Source organism: Sus scrofa, chromosome 15 (assembly GCF_054392235.1).
Source record: "Sus scrofa isolate SSC_HxYL_T2T_F1_AM1 chromosome 15, Sscrofa_HxYL_maternal_Yorkshire_Landrace_v2.0, whole genome shotgun sequence".
In the NCBI taxonomy this organism is placed as follows: Eukaryota; Metazoa; Chordata; class Mammalia; order Artiodactyla; family Suidae; genus Sus; species Sus scrofa.
The window spans coordinates 30,728-50,590 of NC_139397.1; the positions used below are offsets into that span (position 1 = coordinate 30,728).

The following is a 19,863-nucleotide window of genomic DNA, read 5'->3' on the forward strand; positions in this document are numbered from 1 at the left end:
CTGTGTCACTCCAGATCTGCCACTTTACTTTCTCGCAACACTTCTTTCTCTGCAATAAAGAATAATGAGATTACCGACAGTCAAAGTAGGTAGCTTTGCTAATCAAATAAAAGAATTCCTTTAAAGGGCTTGATCTAGTGCCCAGATAAACCCGTGCTTGTGAAACGGTTATCATTCACATGATAACCGTTAACGTGAACTGGTGAGGTGGCAGAAGCTTAGACTGTCATTGTCAGAGCTGGTGGAACAGACTCACTATAGGCTCATCACATTTAAGACTGGGAGACACACCATGAAGCCTGGTTTCCTGGAAGCAGCGTCTTAGAAAGGGAGTTGGCTGCCTGAGACTTATCTAGGGAAGGCTCTGGGAGGAGGATGTGAGGAAAGCGGGAGAAGGCAGCGGGGCTGTGGGCTTAGCAGCTGAACATGTGCTTCCCTCTCATGACAGAGGAGCTCGGAACACCAACGGCACGAGGGAACCCTCTCTGAGGCACATGAGTGGGCCTATGACACAGCAAGCCCAGGGATTCCTGAGCTCCAATTATTCAAAAAAAAAAAAAGGGTGGCTGTGAGCTGTTGGGCCCCCAGCACACCCGGAAGCTGGGGATAGAGGCACCAGACAGCAAAGGGGTCTGGATGCGGCCCCAGCAATGTCCCGGAGTCCAATCCCACACATACCCTGGAAGTCAACTTGCCTTCTGGAGGCCACTTAGCCAGGTAGCGGCAGCCTAACTTGTAGCCCAGGTCAGAGAGGGTGTTTCTGCACAGACTGTCCGCGGCTCTGAGGGCGATGGCGGCGATGGCGCCTTAGCGAACGGATGAGGAACAAACGAGCAGAATGCGTGACAGCTCCTAGCAGGAGACGTTCCACACGGCAGCCTATCCGCACCCCTGAGAAACACGGAGCAACACAGGGGCAGCTGCGGCCTCCAGGACGGCGCCCCGGAAGTACACGCGGGGTCCGGGAGCTCCGGAAGCGACCTTCCAGAAGTGCCCGCCCCTTTGCGTATTTCCGGCGCGCCGCAGACGCGACGCCTCTGGGAACCTGTCAAGCCCTCCTGCTCGTACTTGCTCAGAGGCGGCTCCCTGGAGGCGGAAGCTGAACTTTCTGAGAGAGGCTTATCCCGGGTCGGAAGCCTGGATCCCCGCCCAGCGGGTGGGCACAATGCGGCTGGGCTCCGGGACCTTCGCCGCCTGCTGCATAAGGATCGAGGTGCTCGGGCTCGCGCTCTTCCTTCGGGGATTCTTCCCGGCTCCTGTTTCTTCGTCTTCCGGCACGGAGCGACAAGTAGAGCACCCAGCGCCCGAACCCTCGACTGGTACGGATCACTCCCCGGGCGTCTCTGCTCCCCAGGCCCCACTTTCCCCGGAGAAGCGTCCTGATGAGCCTTGCCTGTAGGACGTCTTCTCGGGGCTCTGGGCTGGTCTCTTCCATTCTGGTTCCCACCCCCCTATTTTCCCTTCTTACTGCTCCAGCTTCCTTTTCTGTGTCTTAGAACTTTGTGGCAAACACCAGTACCGGCCCTACTGAGATCCTCCTCCCCGGTCACCACCAAGTAAGCTGTCCACACTCGTAAAAAGGAAGCCTCTCCCCACTTCTACTCATACAGGGACACCCCAACCCCATTCCCTGAGCATATGTTTCAGTCACTCCCTGTTTCCCGGCTCCCTTTTTGCTCAGTAAGACACAGCAGATAAAATTCCTGCCGACCTCTCGTGTTTTCTCCTGCAACATTCCTGTGACACCCCGTTTTTCCCAGCAGGTAAGACCTTCCTGTATAGACCCCTTCCTAGCCCTCACCTACCCAGCCCTATCTACCCAGCAGTATATACCAGGTAAAGGAACTTGCATTTTGGACCAGATCCACACAGTACCAGCTACTAACCATGGCAAGACAGTTTGTAAATGCTTGCCCCTCCCCTATCAGCTGCACTGTGTTTTAGGTCAAGCTCCTTAACCCATTCCAAGATGCTCTAGAAGGGACTCCCCTGTCCCAATACTCCTCACCATGCTAATGGAATGCACTACTTAATACCAGGGCTGCCTGAGCTTAACGGTTACCCACCCCCACCCACACCACAGCATTGTCTCCCAAGAAAAGGCCTTTTTTCTTTGGATCAGGATATGTAGGTGTGACAGAGAATGTGCTGGAGAAGCAAGCAGAAACTACATTATAGTGTTTGAATACTACATAAAAGTTAAAATTCAATTGCCTTTTTCTTTTTTAAACACTTTTAGGAGCCAGTGCCAACTGGACCAAGCTCCCACTGCCTCTCTTCAGGAAAGTTGTTATTATGCTGATAGACGCCTTGACAGATGATTTTGTGTTTGGGTCAAAGGGTATGAGATTCAACCCCTGGGCTGGGAACTTCCATATGCCATGGATGCAGCCCTAAAAAGACAAAAAAGAAAAAAAAGAAAGAAAGAATAGTTACATTCTGGAGTTCCTCTGTGGCTCGGTGCATTAGGAAACCACCCAGCATTGTCACTGCAGCGGCTTGGGTTGCTGCTGTGGCACAGGTTTGATCCCTGGCCTGGGAGTGTCCTCGTGTCGCTGCGTGGCCCAAAGAGGCGTTGGATTCGGTCTTAGCCGCCTCATGTTTTCAGCCAGGACTCCACACCTTTTAGTTCATTCAATAGTGGTCAGCCACGGTCACTATCAATTGTGGGACATATTACCTTTTTAGCAGTCATTCCCACTTCCCCCAACCCAGTAACAGCCCCACCCCCAACCACTGGCATCCATTAATCTTTCTATCTTTACAGAGTTGCCTCTTCTGGACATTCCCTACAAATAGAGCCCTATAATAAATGGTCTTGTGTAACCATCTTCTTTCACTTGGATAATGTTTTCAAGGTTTATTCCCATTATAGCAAGAGTCCATTCATTCCTTTCTGTTGCTAAATAATAGTCTACTGTACAGCTGTATCACATTTGTTTATCCATCTGTCAATGGATGGATATTTGGATGGTTTCCACTTTTTGACTATTATGATTGATGCTGTTGATTTAGGAACAAGTGTTCTGTGTGGACCTATGTTTTCTTATGGTGTCCTTTTCTTTCTCCAGTACAGTCTCTGCTCACCTGTGGTGTTATTTTCAGATACATTCCATTTCTATACGATGACAGACAATATAACATATACATATGTTAGTTTTATATGATTGTTTTGAGTATGCCTCTGCTTTTATAATTACATAATTGCCTTTGCTGATACTCTTAGATTTTTTTTTTTTTTGGTAACAAATCCAGATTGCCAACTGAAGTCACTTGCTTTCAGCCTGAAGAACTTCCTTTAGTATTTCTTGTAAGGCAGGTTTGCTAGCAATGGATGATCTTTTTTACTTTTTTAATCTGGGAATGTCTTCATTTTACCTTGATTTTTTTGAAAGATAGTTTTTCCAGATATAGGATTCTTGGTTGACTGGTCTTTTTCTTTCAGCACTTTGTATGTATGCCACTGCTTTCTGGCCTCCACAGTTTCCGTAGAGAAGTCAGCCATTAATCTAATTAGATTTCCTTCTCTCTGTCTTTGTCTTTCAACATCATTATTGCAATATGTCTGTGAGGTTTATACACACTTAATTTGTGTATAATTAAGCTTCTTCAGATGACCTCCTGAGCCCTTCTGACCTTCAGATCCCAGAGGCCTTTGTATATGAGACCTCTGTTGCTGTCTGGCCTGGAGTGTGTTCCAGCCTCTCATGCATAGTCCCTTGCCTGGACCTGGAGTCAGCTGCTTCTCCAAGATGCTCTGGTTCCTTCCAGGGCAAAGGGGTCTTTGAGGACCACCATCTTAGAGCTAGCAGTACTCATGGAAACTGGCTTGGTCATCATTTATGGAAATGTGAGGAAATCTTTTTAAAACACAGTTGATTTGGGGTTTGCATTGAGACTTGCAGTTCATATTCACTACTGTAAGATTAACTTCTTAGATCTTTGACCTGTACCGTCTTTCTCTGAACATAAAATCCTGCGTGTCACTACACTAGGGTGTGACAGAGTATCATGTAAGACTATCATGAGGTAGTCTCAGCATAACCAGACCAGCATTGCCACTCATGTCAGAGCCAAAAGCATTTTGAGGTGGGGTTTTTGTTTGTTTGTTTTAGTCTTTTTTTTTTTTTTTTTTTTTTTTTTTTTTTTTTAGGGCCGCCCCTGCGGCATATGGAGGTTCCCAGGCTAGAGGTCCAATTGGAGCTGCAGCTGCTGGCATACACCACAGATGAGCCACACCTGCACCCACACCACAGCTCACAACAATGCCAGATCCTTAACCCACTGTTCAGGGGGGTGACTGTTGACTTCACCAATGTGAAAATCCCTTGGCGTCCACTCCACACACCAAAACCCATGCAGTGTTGAGTTTCTTGCATGTGTTGGGTGCTGTTTTAGGGAATGCACCATGCTCCATGTAGATGAGTGTTCAATAAATTTATTGATGTAAAAGCCAATGAAGTGATTTCTGCCGGCATTTACTTGAAACGATTGAAGAGATGGGTGATTAGAATTACATTACTTGTAGAAGGTCAAGTTCAAGAGTGATCACCAACAGACATGTCCCAGAGCCTGTCACCTAAACTATCTTCTTTTTTCTAGGTGACATCATATCTCCAAAGCACCTTCAACAGACGGATTTGGCTGCAGCAATATCAATTGGGCTTGGTCTGCCAATTCCAAAGAGCAGCATAGGCAGTCTTTTATTCCCAGTTGTAGAAGGAAAACCAATGAGGGAACAACTGAGATGTTTACATGTGGTTCCTTCCCCGAGGAGAATTTCCCTTTCTGGAAGGCAGCTCTCAAAACCACGTTTTGGGCCATTTCAGAGGTGGGCCCTAGGTGCTGAGGTCCCTAGCTGGCTGAGGGTGGATTGCTGCGGGGAGGGAGCACAAGCCTTTTTCATGCCTAATCAGACATGGTCCCTAAGGAGAACACGTTGGGAGTGGGTTTCCAGCCAAGGAGACCAGCAGGAACCCACCAGGGCCCAGGGAGCACGAGGCTGCCCAGCCCCTCCTTTGCCCTATGGAGAGAAGAGGGCTATGTGAGAAACACACAAGTGTTGCTGGCCTGAGCAAACACGCCTTGGGGCTGTGGTTCCTTCCCCGAGGAGAGTTTCCCTTTCTGGAAGGCAGCTCCCAGAACCTTGTTTGGGGACGTTTCAGAGTTGGGCCCTAGGTACTGAGGTCCCTAGCTGGCCGAGGGTGGATTGCTGGGGCGAGAGCACAAGCCTTTTTCCTGCCTAATCAGACTTGGTCCCTAAGAAGAACAGGTCGGGAATGGGTTTCCCACAAAAGAGAACAGCAGCAACCCACCAGGGCTCAGGGAGCACGAAGCCCCCCAGTTCCTCCTTTGCCCTATGCAGAGAAGAGGGCTAGGGAGAAAGAGGTAAGCGTTACTTTCATGAACAAACACGCAATGGGGCTAAGGTTGGTTCCCCCAGGAGAGTATAAATACCCAGAATGAAGCTCCCGGAAGCTAGTTTTCTGCCCTTTCTGAGATGGGCCCTAGGTGGGTCCCTCCCTAGCTGCCCAAGGGCTGGGTTCTGGGGCCAATGCACACAGGGCCTTTTCATTCACAATCCGCCATCTCCCCGAAGGAGAGCACGTTTGGAGTTGATTTCAAGCTCCAGCAACCACCAGGAAAGCACCAGTGCACAGGAAGCGGGAGGCAGCCCAGACCCTCCTTGGCCCAAAGGGGAGCTCACGGCTAGGTGAGAAAATGGCAAGCGCTGTGTTCATGAGCAAACACACATTGGGGCTGAGCTTGGTTCCCAAGGAGAGTATACCTATACAGAATGCAGCTCCCAGAAGCTAGTTTTGTGCCCTTTCTGAGATGGGCCCTAGGTGGGTCCCTCCCGAGCAGGTGAAGGGTGGGGTGCTGGGGCCAGTGCACACAAGGCCTTTTCAGACCCCATCCAGGTTCTCCCTGAAGGAGAGCACGTTCGGAGGTGGTTTCCAGCTCCGGTGACCCTCGGCCAAGCACCGGCGCACAGGGAGCGGGACGCAGCCCAGACCCTCCTTGGCCGAAGGGCGAGCACAGGCCTAGGGGCGAAACCGGCAAGTTTTGCTTTGCTGAGCAAACAAGCACTGGGGCTGAGCTTGCTTTCCCGAGGAGAGTTTCCCTCTCGAGAAGGCAGCTCCCAGAAGCTCGTTTTGTGCCCTTTCGGAGATGGGCCCTAGGTGGGTCCCTCCCTAGCAGGCGGAGGGTGGGGTGCTGGGGCCAGTGCACACAAGGCCTTTTCAGACCCCATCCGCCTTCTCCCTGAAGGAGAGCACGTTTGGAGGTGGTTTCCAGCTGCGGTGGCCCTCGGCCATGCACCGGTGCCCAGGGAGCAGGAGGCAGCCCAGACCCTCCTCGGCCGAAGGGTGAGCCCAGGCCTAGGGGCGAAACCGGCAAGCGCTGCTTTGCTGAGCAAACACGCACTGGGGCTGAGCTTGCTTTCCCGAGGAGAGTTTCCCTTTCGAGAAGGCAGCTCCCAGAAGCTAGTTTTATGCCCTTTCGGAGATGGGCCCTAGGTGGGTTCCTCCCTAGCAGGCGAAGGGTGGGGTGCTGGGGCCAGTGCACACAAGGCCTTTGCAGAGCCCATCCGCCTTCTCCCTGAAGGAGAGCACATTTGGAGGTGGTTTCCAGCTCCGGTGACCCTCGGCCAAGCACCGGTGCACAGGGAGCATGATGCAGCCCAGACCCTCCTTGGCCGAAGGGCGAGCACAGGCCTAGGGGGGAAACAGGCAAGCGTTGCTTTGCTGAGCACACACGCACTGGGGCTGAGCTTGCTTTCCCGAGGAGAGTTTCCCTTTCGAGAAGGCAGCTCCCAGAAGCTCATTTTGTGCCCTTTCTGAGATGGGCCCTAGGTGGGTCCCTCCCTAGCAGGCGAAGGTTTGGGTGCTGGGGCCAGTGCACACAAGGCCTTTTCAGACCCCATCCACCTTCTCCCTGAAGGAGAGCACGTTTGGAGTTGGTTTCCAGCTCCGGTGACCCTTGGCCAAGCATCGGCGCACAGGGAGCGGGAGGCAGCCCAGACCCTCCTCTGCCGAAGGGCGAGCACAGGGGTAGGGGCGAAACCGGCAAGCACTGCTTTGCTGAGCACACACGCACTGGGGCTGAGCTTGCTTTCCCGAGGAGAGTTTCCCTCTCGAGAAGGCAGCTCCCAGAAGCTCGTTTTGTGCCCTTTCGGAGATGGGCCCTAGGTGGGTCCCTCCCTAGCAGGCGGAGGGTGGGGTGCTGGGGCCAGTGCACACAAGGCCTTTTCAGACCCCATCCGCCTTCTCCCTGAAGGAGAGCACGTTTGGAGGTGGTTTCCAGCTGCGGTGGCCCTCGGCCATGCACCGGTGCCCAGGGAGCAGGAGGCAGCCCAGACCCTCCTCGGCCGAAGGGTGAGCCCAGGCCTAGGGGCGAAACCGGCAAGCGCTGCTTTGCTGAGCAAACACGCACTGGGGCTGAGCTTGCTTTCCCGAGGAGAGTTTCCCTTTCGAGAAGGCAGCTCCCAGAAGCTCATTTTGTGCCCTTTCTGAGATGGGCCCTAGGTGGGTCCCTCCCTAGCAGGCGAAGGTTTGGGTGCTGGGGCCAGTGCACACAAGGCCTTTTCAGACCCCATCCACCTTCTCCCTGAAGGAGAGCACGTTTGGAGGTGGTTTCCAGCTCCGGTGACCCTTGGCCAAGCATCGGCGCACAGGGAGCGAGAGGCAGCCCAGACCCTCCTCTGCCGAAGGGCGAGCACAGGGGTAGGGGCGAAACCGGCAAGCACTGCTTTGCTGAGCACACACGCACTGGGGCTGAGCTTGCTTTCCCGATGAGAGTTTCCCTTTCGAGAAGGCCGCTCCCAGAAGCTAGTTTTGTGCCCTTTCTGAGATGGGCCCTAGGTGGGTCCCTCCCTAGCAGGCGAAGGGTGGGGTGCTGGGGCCAGTGCACACAAGGCCTTTTCAGACCCCATCCGCCTACTCCCTGAAGGAGAGCACGTTTGGAGGTGGTTTCCAGCTCCGGTGACCTTCGGCCAAGCAGCGGTTCCCAGGGAGCAGGAGGCAGCCCAGACCCTCCTCGGCCGAAGGGCGAGCACAGGCCTAGGGGCGAAACCGCCAAGCGCTGCTTTGCTGAGCACACACGCACTGGGGCTGAGCTTGCTTTCCCGAGGAGAGTTTCCCTCTCGAGAAGGCAGCTCCCAGAAGCTAGTTTTGTGCCCTTTATGAGATGGGCCCTAGGTGGGTCCCTCCCTAGCAGGCGAAGGTTGCGGTGCTGGGGCCAGTGTACACAAGGCCTTTTCAGACCCCATCCGCCTTCTCCCTGAAGGAGAGCACGTTTGGAGGTGGTTTCCACCTCCGGGGACCTTCTACCAAGCACCGGTGCCCAGGGAGCGGGAGGCAGCCCAGACCCTCCTAGGCCGAAGGGAGAGCACAGGCCTAGGGGCGAAACCGGCAAGCGCTGCTTTGCTGAGCAAACACGCACTGGGGCTGAGCTTGCTTTCCCGAGGAGACTTTCCCTTTCGAGAAGGCAGCTCCCAGAAGCTCGTTTTGTGCCCTTTCTGAGATGGGCCCTAGGTGGGTCCCTCCCCAGCAGGCGAAGGGTGGGGTGCTGGGGCCAGTGCACACAAGGCCTTTTCAGACCCCATCCGCCTTCTCCCTGAAGGAGAGCACGTTTGGAGTTGGTTTCCAGCTCCGGTGACCCTCGGCCAAGCACCTGCGCACAGGGAGCAGGAGGCCGCCCAGACCCTCCTCGGCCGAAAGGCGAGCACAGGCCTAGGGGCGAAACCGGCAAGCGCTGCTTTGCTGAGCACACACGCACTGGGGCTGAGCTTGTTTTCCCGAGGAGAGTTTCCCTCTCGAGAAGGCAGCTCCCAGAAGCTCGTTTTGTGCCCTTTCTGAGATGGGCCCTAGGTGGGTCCCTCCCTAGCAGGCGAAGGGTGGGGTGCTGGGGCCAGTGCACACAAGGCCTTTTCAGACCCCATCTGCCTTCGCCCTGAAGGAGAGCACGTTTGGAGTTGGTTTCCAGCTCCGGTGACGCTCGGCCAAGCACCGGTGCACAGGGAGCGGGAGGCAGCCCAGACCCTCCTAGGCCGAAGGGCGAGCACAGGCCTAGGGGCGAAACCGGCAAGCGCTGCTTTGCTGAGGAAACACGCACTGGGGCTGGCTTGCTTTCCCGAGGAGAGTTTCCCTTTCGAGAAGGCAGCTCCCAGAAGCTCATTTTGTGCCCTTTCTGAGATGGGCCCTAGGTGGGTCCCTCCCTAGCAGGCGAAGGTTTGGGTGCTGGGGCCAGTGCACACAAGGCCTTTTCAGACCCCATCCACCTTCTCCCTGAAGGAGAGCACGTTTGGAGGTGGTTTCCAGCTCCGGTGACCCTTGGCCAAGCATCGGCGCACAGGGAGCGAGAGGCAGCCCAGACCCTCCTCTGCCGAAGGGCGAGCACAGGGGTAGGGGCGAAACCGGCAAGCACTGCTTTGCTGAGCACACACGCACTGGGGCTGAGCTTGCTTTCCCGATGAATGTTTCCCTTTCGAGAAGGCCGCTCCCAGAAACTAGTTTTGTGCCCTTTCTGAGATGGGCCCTAGGTGGGTCCCTCCCTAGCAGGCGAAGGGTGGGGTGCTGGGGCCAGTGCACACAAGGCCTTTTCAGACCCCATCCGCCTTCTCCCTGAAGGAGAGCACGTTTGGAGGTGGTTTCCAGCTCCGGTGACCTTCGGCCAAGCAGCGGTTCCCAGGGAGCAGGAGGCAGCCCAGACCCTCCTCGGCCGAAGGGCGAGCACAGGCCTAGGGGCGAAACCGCCAAGCGCTGCTTTGCTGAGCACACACGCACTGGGGCTGAGCTTGCTTTCCCGAGGAGAGTTTCCCTCTCGAGAAGGCAGCTCCCAGAAGCTAGTTTTGTGCCCTTTATGAGATGGGCCCTAGGTGGGTCCCTCCCTAGCAGGCGAAGTTTGCGGTGCTGGGGCCAGTGTACACAAGGCCTTTTCAGACCCCATCCGCCTTCTCCCTGAAGGAGAGCACGTTTGGAGGTGGTTTCCACCTCCGGGGACCTTCTACCAAGCACCGGTGCCCAGGGAGCGGGAGGCAGCCCAGACCCTCCTAGGCCGAAGGGAGAGCACAGGCCTAGGGGCGAAACCGGCAAGCGCTGCTTTGCTGAGCAAACACGCACTGGGGCTGAGCTTGCTTTCCCGAGGAGACTTTCCCTTTCGAGAAGGCAGCTCCCAGAAGCTCGTTTTGTGCCCTTTCTGAGATGGGCCCTAGGTGGGTCCCTCCCCAGCAGGCGAAGGGTGGGGTGCTGGGGCCAGTGCCCACAAGGCCTTTTCAGACCCCATCCGCCTTCTCCCTGAAGGAGAGCACGTTTGGAGTTGGTTTCCAGCTCCGGTGACCCTCGGCCAAGCACCGGCGCACAGGGAGCAGGAGGCAGCCCAGACCCTCCTCGGCCGAAAGGCGAGCACAGGCCTAGGGGCGAAACCGGCAAGCGCTGCTTTGCTGAGCACACACGCACTGGGGCTGAGCTTGTTTTCCCGAGGAGAGTTTCCCTCTCGAGAAGGCAGCTCCCAGAAGCTCGTTTTGTGCCCTTTCTGAGATGGGCCCTAGGTGGGTCCCTCCCTAGCAGGCGAAGGGTGGGGTGCTGGGGCCAGTGCACACAAGGCCTTTTCAGACCCCATCTGCCTTCGCCCTGAAGGAGAGCACGTTTGGAGTTGGTTTCCAGCTCCGGTGACGCTCGGCCAAGCACCGGTGCACAGGGAGCGGGAGGCAGCCCAGACCCTCCTAGGCCGAAGGGCGAGCACAGGCCTAGGGGCGAAACCGGCAAGCGCTGCTTTGCTGAGGAAACACGCACTGGGGCTGGCTTGCTTTCCCGAGGAGAGTTTCCCTCTCGAGAAGGCAGCTCCCAGAAGCTCGTTTTGTGCCCTTTCTGAGATGGGCCCTAGGTGGGTCCCTCCCTAGCAGGCGGAGGGTGGGGTGCTGGGGCCAGTGCACACAAGGCCTTTTCAGACCCCATCCGCCTTCTCCCTGAAGGAGAGCACGTTTGGAGGTGGTTTCCAGCTCCGGTGACCTTCGACCAAGCAGCGGTTCCCAGGGAGCAGGAGGCAGCCCAGACCCTCCTCGGCCGAAGGGCGAGCACAGGCCTAGGGGCGAAACCAGCAAGCGCTGCTTTGCTGAGCACACACGCAGTGGGGCTGAGCTTGCTTTCCCGAGGAGAGTTTCCCTTTTGTGAACGCAGCTCCCAGAAGCTAGTTTTGTGTCCTTTCGGAGATGGGCCCTAGGTGGGTCCCTCCCGAGCAGGTGAAGTGTGGGGTGCTGGGGCCAGTGCCCACAAGGCCTTTTCAGGCCCCATCCGCGTTCTCCCTGAAGTAGAGCACGTTTGGAGGTGGTTTCCAACTCCGGTGACCCTCGGCCAAGCACCGGTGCACAGGGAGCGGGAGGCAGCCCAGATCCTCCTCGGCCGAAGGGCGAGCACAGGCCTAGGGGCGAAACCATCAAGCGCTGCTTTGCTGAGCAAACACGCACTGGGGCTGAGCTTGCTTTCCCGAGGAGAGTTTCCCTCTCGAGAAGGCAGCTCCCAGAAGCTCGTTTTGTGCCCTTTCTGAGATGGGCCCTAGGTGGGTCCCTCCCTAGCAGGTGGAGGGTGGGGTGCTGGGGCCAGTGCACACAAGGCTTTTTCAGACCCCACCGGCTTCTCCCTGAAGGAGAGCACGTTTGGAGTTGGTTTCCACCTCCGGTGACCCTCGGCCAAGCACCGGCAGACAGGTAGCAGGAGGCAGTCCAGACCCTCCTAGGCCAAAGGGCGAGCAAAGGCCTAGGGGCGAAACCGGCAAGCGCTGCTTTGCTGAGCAAACACGCACTGGGGCTGAGCTTGCTTTCTCGAGGAGAGTTTCCCTCTCGAGAAGGCAGCTCCCAGAAGCTAGTTTTGTGCCCTTTATGAGATGGGCCCTAGGTGGGTCCCTCCCTAGCAGGCGAAGTTTGCGGTGCTAGGGCCAGTGCACACAAGGCCTTTTCAGACCCCATCCGCCTTCTCCCTGAAGGAGAGCACGTTTGGAGGTGGTTTCCAGCTCCGGGGACCTTCGGCCAAGCACCGGTGCCCAGGGAGCGGGAGGCAGCCCAGACCCTCCTAGGCCGAAGGGCGAGCACAGGCCTAGGGGCGAAACCGGCAAGCGCTGCTTTGCTGAGCAAACACGCACTGGGGCTGAGCTTGCTTTCCCGAGGAGAGTTTCCCTTTCGAGAAGGCAGCTCCCAGAAGCTCGTTTTGTGCCCTTTCTGAGATGGGCCCTAGGTGGGTCCCTCCTGAGCAGGCGAAGGGTGGGGTGCTGGGGCCAGTGCACACAAGGCCTTTTCAGACCCCATCCGCCTTCTCCCTGAAGGAGAGCACGTTTGGAGTTGGTTTCCAGCTCCGGTGACCCTCGGCCAAGCACCGGCGCACAGGGAGCAGGAGGCAGCCCAGACCCTCCTCGGCCGAAAGGCGAGCACAGGCCTAGGGGCGAAACCGGCAAGCGCTGCTTTGCTGAGCACACACGCACTGGGGCTGAGCTTGCTTTCCCGATGAGAGTTTCCCTTTCGAGAAGGCAGCTCCCAGAAGCTAGTTTTGTGCCCTTTCTGAGATGAGCCCTAGGTGGTTCCCTCCCTAGCAGGCGGAGGTTGGGGTGCTGGGGCCAGTGCACACAAGGCCTTTTCAGACCCCATCCCCCTTCTCCCTGAAGGAGAGCACGTTTGGAGTTGGTTTCCAGCTCCGGTGGCCCTCGGCCAAGCAACGGTGCACAGGGAGCGGGAGGCAGCCCAGACCCTCCTAGGCCGAACGGCGAGCACAGGCCTAGGGGCGAAACCGGCAAGCGCTGCTTTGCTGAGCACACACGCACTGGGGCTGAGCTTGCTTTCCCAAGGAGAGTTTCCCTTTTGTGAACGCAGCTCCCAGAAGCTAGTTTTGTGCCCTTTCGGAGATGGGACCTAGGTGGGTCCCTCCCGAGCAGGTGAAGTGTGGGGTGCTGCGGCCAGTGCCCACCAGGCCTTTTCAGGCCCCATCCGTGTTCTCCCTGAAGGAGAGCACGTTTGGAGGTGGTTTCCAGCTCCGGTGACCCTCGGCCAAGCACCGGTGCCCAGGGAGCGGGAGGCATCCCAGATCCTCCTCGGCCGAAGGGCGAGCACAGGCCTAGGGGCGAAACCGGCAAGCGCTGCTTTGCTGAGCACACACGCACTGGGGCTGAGCTTGCTTTCCCGAGGAGAGTTTCCCTCTCGAGAAGGCAGCTCCCGGAAGCTCGTTTTGTGCCCTTTCTGAGATGGGCCCTAGGTGGGTCCCTCCCCAGCAGGCGAAGGGTGGGGTGCTGGGGCCAGTGCACACAAGGCCTTTTCAGACCCCATCCGCCTTCTCCCTGAAGGAGAGCACGTTTGGAGTTGGTTTCCAGCTCCGGTGACCCTCGGCCAAGCACCTGCGCACAGGGAGCAGGAGGCCGCCCAGACCCTCCTCGGCCGAAAGGCGAGCACAGGCCTAGGGGCGAAACCGGCAAGCGCTGCTTTGCTGAGCACACACGCACTGGGGCTGAGCTTGTTTTCCCGAGGAGAGTTTCCCTCTCGAGAAGGCAGCTCCCAGAAGCTCGTTTTGTGCCCTTTCTGAGATGGGCCCTAGGTGGGTCCCTCCCTAGCAGGCGAAGGGTGGGGTGCTGGGGCCAGTGCACACAAGGCCTTTTCAGACCCCATCTGCCTTCGCCCTGAAGGAGAGCACGTTTGGAGTTGGTTTCCAGCTCCGGTGACGCTCGGCCAAGCACCGGTGCACAGGGAGCGGGAGGCAGCCCAGACCCTCCTAGGCCGAAGGGCGAGCACAGGCCTAGGGGCGAAACCGGCAAGCGCTGCTTTGCTGAGGAAACACGCACTGGGGCTGGCTTGCTTTCCCGAGGAGAGTTTCCCTTTCGAGAAGGCAGCTCCCAGAAGCTCATTTTGTGCCCTTTCTGAGATGGGCCCTAGGTGGGTCCCTCCCTAGCAGGCGAAGGTTTGGGTGCTGGGGCCAGTGCACACAAGGCCTTTTCAGACCCCATCCACCTTCTCCCTGAAGGAGAGCACGTTTGGAGGTGGTTTCCAGCTCCGGTGACCCTTGGCCAAGCATCGGCGCACAGGGAGCGAGAGGCAGCCCAGACCCTCCTCTGCCGAAGGGCGAGCACAGGGGTAGGGGCGAAACCGGCAAGCACTGCTTTGCTGAGCACACACGCACTGGGGCTGAGCTTGCTTTCCCGATGAGAGTTTCCCTTTCGAGAAGGCCGCTCCCAGAAGCTCGTTTTGTGCCCTTTCTGAGATGGGCCCTAGGTGGGTCCCTCCCTAGCAGGCGAAGGGTGGGGTGCTGGGGCCAGTGCACACAAGGCCTTTTCAGACCCCATCCGCCTTCTCCCTGAAGGAGAGCACGTTTGGAGGTGGTTTCCAGCTCCGGTGACCTTCGGCCAAGCAGCGGTTCCCAGGGAGCAGGAGGCAGCCCAGACCCTCCTCGGCCGAAGGGCGAGCACAGGCCTAGGGGCGAAACCGCCAAGCGCTGCTTTGCTGAGCACACACGCACTGGGGCTGAGCTTGCTTTCCCGAGGAGAGTTTCCCTCTCGAGAAGGCAGCTCCCAGAAGCTAGTTTTGTGCCCTTTATGAGATGGGCCCTAGGTGGGTCCCTCCCGAGCAGGTGAAGTGTGGGGTGCTGGGGCCAGTGTACACAAGGCCTTTTCAGACCCCATCCGCCTTCTCCCTGAAGGAGAGCACGTTTGGAGGTGGTTTCCACCTCCGGGGACCTTCTACCAAGCACCGGTGCCCAGGGAGCGGGAGGCAGCCCAGACCCTCCTAGGCCGAAGGGAGAGCACAGGCCTAGGGGCGAAACCGGCAAGCGCTGCTTTGCTGAGCAAACACGCACTGGGGCTGAGCTTGCTTTCCCGAGGAGACTTTCCCTTTCGAGAAGGCAGCTCCCAGAAGCTCGTTTTGTGCCCTTTCTGAGATGGGCCCTAGGTGGGTCCCTCCCCAGCAGGCGAAGGGTGGGGTGCTGGGGCCAGTGCACACAAGGCCTTTTCAGACCCCATCCGCCTTCTCCCTGAAGGAGAGCACGTTTGGAGTTGGTTTCCAGCTCCGGTGACCCTCGGCCAAGCACCGGCGCACAGGGAGCAGGAGGCCGCCCAGACCCTCCTCGGCCGAAAGGCGAGCACAGGCTTAGGGGCGAAACCGGCAAGCGCTGCTTTGCTGAGCACACACGCACTGGGGCTGAGCTTGTTTTCCCGAGGAGAGTTTCCCTCTCGAGAAGGCAGCTCCCAGAAGCTCGTTTTGTGCCCTTTCTGAGATGGGCCCTAGGTGGGTCCCTCCCTAGCAGGCGAAGGGTGGGGTGCTGGGGCCAGTGCACACAAGGCCTTTTCAGACCCCATCTGCCTTCGCCCTGAAGGAGAGCACGTTTGGAGTTGGTTTCCAGCTCCGGGGACAATCTGCTAAGCACCGGTGCACAGGGAGCGGGAGGTAGCCCAGACCCTCCTAGGCCGAAGGGCGAGCACAGGCCTAGGGGCGAAACCGGCAAGCGCTGCTTTGCTGAGGAAACACGCACTGGGGCTGGCTTGCTTTCCCGAGGAGAGTTTCCCTCTCGAGAAGGCAGCTCCCAGAAGCTCGTTTTGTGCCCTTTCTGAGATGGGCCCTAGGTGGGTCCCTCCCTAGCAGGCGGAGGGTGGGGTGCTGGGGCCAGTGCACACAAGGCCTTTTCAGACCCCATCCGCCTTCTCCCTGAAGGAGAGCACGTTTGGAGGTGGTTTCCAGCTCCGGTGACCTTCGACCAAGCAGCGGTTCCCAGGGAGCAGGAGGCAGCCCAGACCCTCCTCGGCCGAAGGGCGAGCACAGGCCTAGGGGCGAAACCGGCAAGCGCTGCTTTGCTGAGCAAACACGCACTGGGGCTGAGCTTTCTTTCCCGAGGAGAGTTTCCCTTTCGAGAAGGCAGCTCCCAGAAGCTAGTTTTGTGCCCTTTCTGAGATGAGCCCTAGGTGGTTCCCTCCCTAGCAGGCGGAGGTTGGGGTGCTGGGGCCAGTGCACACAAGGCCTTTTCAGACCCCATCCCCCTTCTCCCTGAAGGAGAGCACGTTTGGAGTTGGTTTCCAGCTCTGGTGGCCCTGGGCAAAGCACCGGTGCACAGGGAGCGGGAGGCAGCCCAGACCCTCCTCGGCCCTAGGGCGATCACAGGCCTAGGGGCGAAACCAGCAAGCGCTGCTTTGCTGAGCACACACGCAGTGGGGCTGAGCTTGCTTTCCCGAGGAGAGTTTCCCTTTTGTGAACGCAGCTCCCAGAAGCTAGTTTTGTGTCCTTTCGGAGATGGGCCCTAGGTGGGTCCCTCCCGAGCAGGTGAAGTGTGGGGTGCTGGGGCCAGTGCCCACAAGGCCTTTTCAGGCCCCATCCGCGTTCTCCCTGAAGTAGAGCACGTTTGGAGGTGGTTTCCAACTCCGGTGACCCTCGGCCAAGCACCGGTGCACAGGGAGCGGGAGGCAGCCCAGATCCTCCTCGGCCGAAGGGCGAGCACAGGCCTAGGGGCGAAACCATCAAGCGCTGCTTTGCTGAGCAAACACGCACTGGGGCTGAGCTTGCTTTCCCGAGGAGAGTTTCCCTCTCGAGAAGGCAGCTCCCAGAAGCTCGTTTTGTGCCCTTTCTGAGATGGGCCCTAGGTGGGTCCCTCCCTAGCAGGTGGAGGGTGGGGTGCTGGGGCCAGTGCACACAAGGCTTTTTCAGACCCCACCGGCTTCTCCCTGAAGGAGAGCACGTTTGGAGTTGGTTTCCACCTCCGGTGACCCTCGGCCAAGCACCGGCAGACAGGTAGCAGGAGGCAGTCCAGACCCTCCTAGGCCAAAGGGCGAGCAAAGGCCTAGGGGCGAAACCGGCAAGCGCTGCTTTGCTGAGCAAACACGCACTGGGGCTGAGCTTGCTTTCTCGAGGAGAGTTTCCCTCTCGAGAAGGCAGCTCCCAGAAGCTAGTTTTGTGCCCTTTATGAGATGGGCCCTAGGTGGGTCCCTCCCTAGCAGGCGAAGTTTGCGGTGCTAGGGCCAGTGCACACAAGGCCTTTTCAGACCCCATCCGCCTTCTCCCTGAAGGTGAGCACGTTTGGAGGTGGTTTCCAGCTCCGGGGACCCTCGGCCAAGCACCGGTGCCCAGGGAGCGGGAGGCAGCCCAGACCCTCCTAGGCCGAAGGGCGAGCACAGGCCTAGGGGCGAAACCGGCAAGCGCTGCTTTGCTGAGCAAACACGCACTGGGGCTGAGCTTGCTTTCCCGAGGAGAGTTTCCCTTTCGAGAAGGCAGCTCCCAGAAGCTCGTTTTGTGCCCTTTCTGAGATGGGCCCTAGGTGGGTCCCTCCTGAGCAGGCGAAGGGTGGGGTGCTGGGGCCAGTGCACACAAGGCCTTTTCAGACCCCATCCGCCTTCTCCCTGAAGGAGAGCACGTTTGGAGTTGGTTTCCAGCTCCGGTGACCCTCGGCCAAGCACCGGCGCACAGGGAGCAGGAGGCAGCCCAGACCCTCCTCGGCCGAAAGGCGAGCACAGGCCTAGGGGCGAAACCGGCAAGCGCTGCTTTGCTGAGCACACACGCACTGGGGCTGAGCTTGCTTTCCCGATGAGAGTTTCCCTTTCGAGAAGGCAGCTCCCAGAAGCTAGTTTTGTGCCCTTTCTGAGATGAGCCCTAGGTGGTTCCCTCCCTAGCAGGCGGAGGTTGGGGTGCTGGGGCCAGTGCACACAAGGCCTTTTCAGACCCCATCCCCCTTCTCCCTGAAGGAGAGCACGTTTGGAGTTGGTTTCCAGCTCCGGTGGCCCTCGGCCAAGCAACGGTGCACAGGGAGCGGGAGGCAGCCCAGACCCTCCTAGGCCGAACGGCGAGCACAGGCCTAGGGGCGAAACCGGCAAGCGCTGCTTTGCTGAGCACACACGCACTGGGGCTGAGCTTGCTTTCCCAAGGAGAGTTTCCCTTTTGTGAACGCAGCTCCCAGAAGCTAGTTTTGTGCCCTTTCGGAGATGGGCCCTAGGTGGGTCCCTCCCGAGCAGGTGAAGTGTGGGGTGCTGCGGCCAGTGCCCACCAGGCCTTTTCAGGCCCCATCCGTGTTCTCCCTGAAGGAGAGCACGTTTGGAGGTGGTTTCCAGCTCCGGTGACCCTCGGCCAAGCACCGGTGCCCAGGGAGCGGGAGGCAGCCCAGATCCTCCTCGGCCGAAGGGCGAGCACAGGCCTAGGGGCGAAACCGGCAAGCGCTGCTTTGCTGAGCACACACGCACTGGGGCTGAGCTTGCTTTCCCGAGGAGAGTTTCCCTCTCGAGAAGGCAGCTCCCAGAAGCTCGTTTTGTGCCCTTTCTGAGATGGGCCCTAGGTGGGTCCCTCCCTAGCAGGCGGAGGGAGGGGTGCTGGGGCGAGTGCACACAAGGCCTTTGCAGACCCCATCCGCCTTCTCCCTGAAGGAGAGCACGTTTGGAGGTGGTTTCCAGCTCCGGTGACCCTCGGCCAAGCACCGGCAGACAGGGAGCAGGAGGCAGTCCAGACCCTCCTCGGCCGAAGGGCGAGCACAGGCCTAGGGGCGAAACCGGCAAGCGCTGCTTTGCTGAGCACACACGCACTGGGGCTGAGCTTGCTTTCCCGAGGAGAGTTTCCCTTTCGAGAAGGCAGCTCCCAGAAGCTCGTTTTGTGCCCTTTCGGAGATGGGCCCTAGGTGGGTCCCTCCCTAGCAGGCGAAGGGAGGGGTGATGCGGCCAGTGCACACAAGGCCTTTGCAGACCCCATCCGCCTTCTCCCTGAAGGAGAGCACGTTTGGAGGTGGTTTCCAGCTGCGGTGGCCCTCGGCCATGCACCGGTGCCCAGGGAGCAGGAGGCAGCCCAGACCCTCCTCGGCCGAAGGGTGAGCCCAGGCCTAGGGGCGAAACCGGCAAGCGCTGCTTTGCTGAGCACACACGCACTGGGGCTGAGCTTGCTTTCCCGAGGAGAGTTTCCCTTTCGAGAAGGCAGCTCCCAGAAGCTAGTTTTATGCCCTTTCGGAGATGGGCCCTAGGTGGGTTCCTCCCTAGCAGGCGGAGGGTGGGGTGCTGGGTCCAGTGCACACAAGGCCTTTGCAGACCCCATCCGCCTTCTCCCTGAAGGAGAGCAAGTTTGGAGGTGTTTTCCAGCTCCGGTGACCCTCGGCCAAGCACCGGTGCATAGGGAGCATGATGCAGCCCAGACCCTCCTTGGCCGAAGGGCGAGCACAGGCCTAGGGGGGAAAAAGGCAAGCGTTGCTTTGCTGAGCACACACGCACTGGGGCTGAGCTTGCTTTCCCGAGGAGAGTTTCCCTTTCGAGAAGGCAGCTCCCAGAAGCTCATTTTGTGCCCTTTCTGAGATGGGCCCTAGGTGGGTCCCTCCCTAGCAGGCGAAGGTTTGGGTGCTGGGGCCAGTGCACACAAGGCCTTTTCAGACCCCATCCACCTCCTCCCTGAAGGAGAGCACGTTTGGAGTTGGTTTCCAGCTCCGGTGACCCTTGGCCAAGCATCGGCGCACAGGGAGCGGGAGGCAGCCCAGACCCTCCTCTGCCGAAGGGCGAGCACAGGCCTAGGGGCGAAACCGGCAAGCACTGCTTTGCTGAGCACACATGCACTGGGGCTGAGCTTGCTTTCCCGATGAGAGTTTCCCTTTCGAGAAGGCCGCTCCCAGAAGCTAGTTTTGTGCCCTTTCTGAGATGGGCCCTAGGTGGGTCCCTCCCTAGCAGGCGAAGGGTGGGGTGCTGGGGCGAGTGCACACAAGGCCTTTGCAGACCCCATCCGCCTTCTCCCTGAAGGAGAGCACGTTTGGAGGTGGTTTCCACCTCCGGGGACCTTCGGCCAAGCACCGGTGCCCAGGGAGCGGGAGGCAGCCCAGACCCTCCTAGGCCGAAGGGCGAGCACAGGCCTAGGGGCGAAACCGGCAAGCGCTGCTTTGCTGAGCAAACACGCACTGG

General features: G+C 58.6%; 1 long non-coding RNA gene across 1 annotated transcript; it reads left to right on the top strand.

Annotated features, from left to right (window-relative positions):
- The first annotated feature begins 1,070 nt into the window (after nt 1-1,070).
- On the top strand, nt 1,071-2,830 carry LOC146395726 (uncharacterized). Its single transcript, XR_014830002.1, has 2 exons — nt 1,071-1,836; nt 2,240-2,830. It is a non-coding gene; the product is annotated as an uncharacterized LOC146395726 (long non-coding RNA).
- The last annotated feature ends 17,033 nt before the right edge of the window (nt 2,831-19,863 follow it).